Below are 6,000 nucleotides of genomic sequence, written 5' to 3' on the forward strand. Positions count from 1 at the left end.
GTGGTGTTTTTTATACAGCCTTCTAGTTGTTCCAGCTCTTTTGGGTTAAAAGACTGTCCTCTTCCCATCGAATTGTTATAGCACTCCGTCAAAAACTCAGTTGACCACTTGTTTGTAGTTCTTTTTCTGGCCTCTGTTCTGTTCTGTGATCTATGGCTATCCTTTTACCAATACCACGCTGTGTAATAAGTCAACTTTAAAAAAATTGTTTTGACTCTTCTGGGTCCTTTTGGTTTTCATACTCATTTTTGAATGAAATTGTCAAATTCTATGAAGATTATGGGATTATGATCAGGACTGCATTGAATCTAAAGGTCATCTTGGGGAGAATTTCTATCTTTAACAAATGTTGATGAGTCTTCTAATCCATAAACCCAGTATATCTCTTTATTATTTAGGTCTTCTTCAGTTTCTCTTCAGCAGTGTTTTGCAGTTTTTAGTGTAGAAATCTTGCACATCTTTTGTTAAGTTTATTCTGTTCTTAATTTTTTATTTTCTAGGCTATACATTTCTCTCTCTGCATTGCTTTGACTATATCCCAATGCTTCTGCTTCTATTTTCCCACATAAGAGAAATAGATAAAATAGAACACAGACAACTACAATTGTGGCTGAGCTTCTGGAATGGATAGGGTCAGGGGAGTAGGTATATCATACAACAACTTAAGTATACCTCTTTTGTAGTTTTGATATGTGTTTGTGTCTTTCCACTCTGCTAAAGAAGCACATGATAAAATCTAAGACATCTGTAGTATGTTTTCTCCCCCTCTGGCGAATTTGATAGATGAATTATAGAACATAGTAAACTTTCACAAATTGGACAACTTTTATATACTACTTTAAAATGCCGTGAAATTAGATTCCTTTGATTGAGAGATGAAATGATCGCCAATGCCGTTTCTCTCATTGGCTGTGGTGGAAAGGAAACTGTAGTGTTACTTCTTCCAGGCCCTCCTCTCGCCCCCTTTTTGGGAACCTAAGAACAACTGCCTTGTTATGATCCACAATTATAAATCAGTGGAAAAATCTTATCTGCTTTTTAAGCAGCACAAGCAATGAAACCTCAAATGTGTTTGTCTCTTCAAAGTGAATTACTTTTGACAACCTTGGCAGTCAACTTTATAGATTTTATTGCTCTTTTCCAAATTCTTTTCATTTATTGTAACATGAAAAAAATTATTACCATGTGATGCTGTAAAATTTATGCATAATAAGAAACACTACCCTAATGATGATTTAACCTTGCAGTAAAATATTTACCCCTAAAATATAAGGTAAGAGTATTTCTATGTCGAGAAATTTAGCAATAGAGTTTTTTGCTGAGTCATTTTTTAAAAAAATTACTAACTCCCAAGAGCTATGTATACAGTAGCTCTCTTTTTTATTATGAGACAATATAAGAGCACTATTAGGAAATTAGTAAAAGGTAGATAACTCCTCTTCTTGGTTCACCATTATTAACTCCTTTGTATGTAGCCTTTCAGGCTTTTAAAAATTATGGTTGATAACCGTGCTTTTTTTTTTTCTTTATTGTGAAATTGTTGCCTGTCAGTAATGTCACTATTTGTCTAAATTATCGTTCCTAATAGCAAAATCATATTTGATTGTTTGGATATGCCACCTGTTATATATTTATATTCCGTCCCCCCGCATATTATAAAACACATTGCCATGATTCTTTCAGCTTAATCTTTGCCCAATCTTTTATTGCCTTTGGATAGAATTCTAGAAATGTCTGCAGTGTCTAGGTTGAAAGGTATGATGTTTAAAGAGGTTTGATACTTAAGAGTTGTGTTACCCTCCAGAAGAGTTACATCAGTTGACATTCCCACCAGCAGCGTTTGAGAGTGCTGACTTCTTATCTCTGGGTGTTAATATTTTTAAAATAATTCAAATACTCTTACATATCCTTCATGGGAAAACAGTGGCAGATGAAATTGTGAATCTGTCTTGCATTCGTTTGGAAGCTTATTAGGATTCTTGTGAAATTAGGATTTTGTGAAAATTAACAACCTTTTAGGAAAATTGCCTTTAAAAAAATATATACAAGCTTTAAAAGCAAAACAAAACCAAACAACCACCCCCACGCCCCCTTTCTTTTTCTCTCTCTTTTTGGCCATAGAATTTTAGACCTAAAGGTGACTTAGATCTTCCAGGCCAAGGTTTAGTGCAGTGTTTGGAAAGGGTTGTAACTTATTAGTGGTTGTGAAATCATTTTAATGGATTTTGACTTTGGGTGAAATTGAGAATATAAAATGTCAGCCTGCATTGTCCATAGTAAAGATTAGTGTTGTTTCCTGAATGTTCTGTGTAGGGGTTTGTGTGTGTATCTACATACACGGATGAATGTAGAGATTGTGATTAAAATGTGTTCCTGACTCAAGGTCATGGTCAAAAAAATATAGAACATTCAGTTGTCTTCCCCTCTACATCGTGTTGTCCTTTTATAAATGATTTATTTCAAAAAGAAGTAATTTCTGACTGTTGGCATTCTGTTTAGAAGGTGTGCTCTGTTTCCTAGATTTTATGTATTTTTGTTTCACAGTGATAGATGAAGACTCTTGGTCGGTCATGAGAGAGGTCCTGGTGGCCTCTGGATGGCGTAAATTTAAGATTATGCTAAATATAAAATCTAACATTAAGCATATTTTGTTACATGCATAACTTTTAGCAGCAGCATGAAAGATGATAGGTTATAGGGTCAGTCATCTCTTAGAATCAATCCCCTCTCTGTCACTTAACGGCTAATGCTTGCTTTTTTTTTTTTTTTCTGGAAGCATAGTTGATTTACAATGTTGTGTTAATTTCCGCTGTACAGCAAACTGCCTCAGTAATACACACATAAATACATTCTTTTTTATATTCTTTTCCATTATGGTTTATCCCAGGATATAATGGCTAATGCTTTAAACCAAATAATGTTTCTGAGCCTCAGTTCTCTTATTTGTAAAGTAGGTATAATAGTTTCTACCTCATAAAGTTCTTGAGAGGTTGAAATAAACCTGATACCTGGTATGTAGTATGCGCAAAACAACTTGCAGCTTCTATTTTGATGCTGATTATTTAAAAATCAGTGTTATGTGTGCGCAAGTACATACATGCCTGTGTGGATGTGGATGGGCTGTGGTGTATATCTCCATGTCTAACCAGAATATCCATCCATACTCCCTTTGTTTTCTTGTTTTTTCAGGGTTTCCTAGTCTTGAACTACTGGCTACATGGCTACCAAATGCCTAAGGGAGTTCTTCACAGCTGAGTTATGAAGCTGGAATTGGTTCTAGACGCTGGGTAGATGCAAAGCAGCCTAACTCTTCAAGTACCGACGTTTCTCACCTCCGATTCCGGCCTCTACTTTGAGAAGGATACCTTAGCTTCACCGACTTTCAGTAGTGCAGAAGCCCATTTCCTCCCCCCACCAGTGAAAAGAAATCTATCGCTTCAAGTGTAAATTGTTCATATAAAAGGAACGTACAGTCTGTTTTACAGAAGTAAATCGACCGTCAAGAGAAGACTTGGCCTCTAATTTATATTGCTTTGCACTTTGGTCTGATACTAAGAAACAGCATTCTTCGGTGAAATTTTGGGTGCCAAACACCTACCCAGAATGTCCAGGGCTTTCCTTTTCAGAAGTTAGCATTCTCCTTTTGACCGTCCAAGTCATTATGAATTGTGACTTGTATTAGGAACATGTTGGACAATGGAAACATTTCTCTGGATTGTTTTAGTAATATTTTTTGGATTATACTTCCTTTCTGTACCAATTTCTTTTAATTTAAAGAACTGTAAGCCAGGTTATATTATCTCCCAACAGGTAATATAGCTCTTTTCTTTTATTAACTGTTCTCTGTACCCGCAACCATCTCCTGATATTTGGTAGAGTAACACCTTTACATGTGTGCTTGCCTCCTAATTTAAAATACTGTATCCGCATGTAGATATAATGTACATAACAGTTTAACCTCAAGGTTGCTCGAGTCAGGGCCCCCGTGCCTGAGACACTAATGCAGAGTGTGTTCACCCTTAGCCGTGGGCTGGGCTCAAGAACCCGCTACCAGGGTTGATGTGGATTACCTAGAACCCTTCCTGCAGTATTCATATGGTGTTCTTATTTTGTCATTGTCATTGTCATTGTGCGTGTGGTGTGTGTGTGTTTTAATGGGAATCTTGTTTTAAGATGAAATTTCTAAAGTTTAACACAAAATGTTTTATTCGTTGTGCAGTATATACAATAGAGAGGTACCTTAAATACTTTTGTTGTTCTTTTCCTCATCAGTACTCCTAAGTACTTGTGGTCACTTCCCATAGCATTCATTTGACTTCACCGTCACAGGTCACACTGTGTGTTAGTAACCCTGGGAAGGGAAGAGCGAGAAGGCCCCGCTGACTGGCTCTCCCGGCTCTGGCGTTCGTGCGTCCTGCCCTTGTCAGGTGGTAGCAGGGCCCACTTGTGTGTTGGAGCCCGGGACCCGGGTCAGGCTGGTTCAGGGGCCTGTCTTGAGTGGAAGGGTCCTCCCAGGTGGTGTGAAGCCTCAGGCTCATGATCCCATCCCTGTCATCTCTGGTGTCGCCTGCTGCCGTGGCCCCGGCAAGCTCTCCTGGCTCCCGAGCGCTCCGCAGCCCGAATGTGTGAATGGCACCATCATGCTGACGTGCATGGAAAGGACTTTGGCATCTGGTTGGCACTCCTTTTCCCTTGTTCAATATTAGGTTTTGATTTGCCCCTTGCCATTGTTTCCAAAGATCAAGGAATGTTGCTAACATTTTAAAGGACCAATGAGAACTTCCTGTAACTAAACCTCTTCCCGTGGAAGCACACTCTCCCACTGAGGGGAAGGTGCCTGGGCTCTTGCTTTGTCCTTTACATTGAGAATGGTGTGGGAATCAATGTGTGTGTCTGTGGTTGTTTATTGGGTTGGTTTGCTTTTTTGTTTTCCTTTATCCTTTTTAAAAAATACATCCTTCCCTCCTACATGTTAGTAAATTAATTTCTGTTCTTGAAAAGTTGAGTCTCAAAGTGTTAAAAAAAAGAAATCTCCGTTCAGCGGGTGGATGTTGTAACCCTGACAGCGGTTGTGAAAGTGACTTAACTTTGACCACTCTTACCTTACAGCTTTAATATCAGATTGGTTAGGAGAGCCCAGGGGGCAGGGCAGGGAGGGGCAGGGGAGGAGGCAATTCTTCTGAACGAATGGACTTTCCGTGGTTGTTTTTGCATGTTTAATATAGAAATTCTGGTTCCTTGGGAGATCATGGCCTTTGAATATGCACACAACCTTTGAATTGTGCCTACTAAATTATAGCAGGGGACTTTGGCACCCGAGGAATTCTGACTTTCTGGGATTATAGTAGTAATTCCCAGCTGTACTCTGGACTTTATTTTGCTAACCATAATTGAGAAACTGTAAATTACTGCTATATTAATGTTTTAAAGCACTGGGATAGTCTAATTCTAACTTGTAATTAATTATGTTTGCCAATAACTGTTTGAAATAAATTTGTGTCTGAACAGCTATTGAAACTGTTAAATTGTACAGATATTATTCACGACAGCTTTGTACTGTGGAATGTGCTTAATAAAAAACAAAAAGTTTGACCTTTGTCCAATAAATTGCTAAGTAATGTCAATAAATCAAGTATGAGTATTATGCAGTACACCTGATCTGGCTTCATGCAATTGTTACTTCAGCTACTAATTCAAAGCCAATACTCTTAATAAAGTGTTGCAATACTCTGATGTTCTGTTAAGAAATTTTTCAAAAAAAACTGTTAACGTGCTGTCAGTAATTCAGTGACATACAATTAAAGTTTGTAGATTGAAAAAATCATCTGCTCTGTACAGTGAGGTTGAAGGCAAAGTACTTTTTCTGGTGTGTGAGAACTGCTATGAGATAATGCCAGTCCATGCCCTGGGGCTGGTTCAGAACTCCTCCCCAGCAAATCTGCTTTCCACAAGTGCCTAATTGCCTTGCAAGTTACTGTGAAAATGGCCCCTTAAACGTGC

At 38.1% G+C, this 6,000-nt stretch overlaps 1 protein-coding gene across 7 annotated transcripts in view; it reads left to right on the forward strand.

Annotated features, from left to right (window-relative positions):
- FBXW11 (F-box and WD repeat domain containing 11) overlaps positions 1-5,733 on the forward strand; it is a 130,823-nt gene extending 125,090 nt beyond the window's left edge. For all 7 annotated transcript variants that reach the window (XM_082456463.1, XM_082456466.1, XM_082456467.1 and 4 more), the window contains one exon: positions 3,190-5,733. The gene's annotated coding sequence lies outside the window, so the exon portion shown is untranslated. The remainder of the gene's footprint in view (positions 1-3,189) is intronic.
- Positions 5,734-6,000: the final 267 nt, after the last annotated feature.

This window comes from Balaenoptera physalus (assembly GCF_965194825.1).
Source record: "Balaenoptera physalus genome assembly, chromosome: 3".
NCBI classification, from domain to species: domain Eukaryota; kingdom Metazoa; phylum Chordata; class Mammalia; order Artiodactyla; family Balaenopteridae; genus Balaenoptera; species Balaenoptera physalus.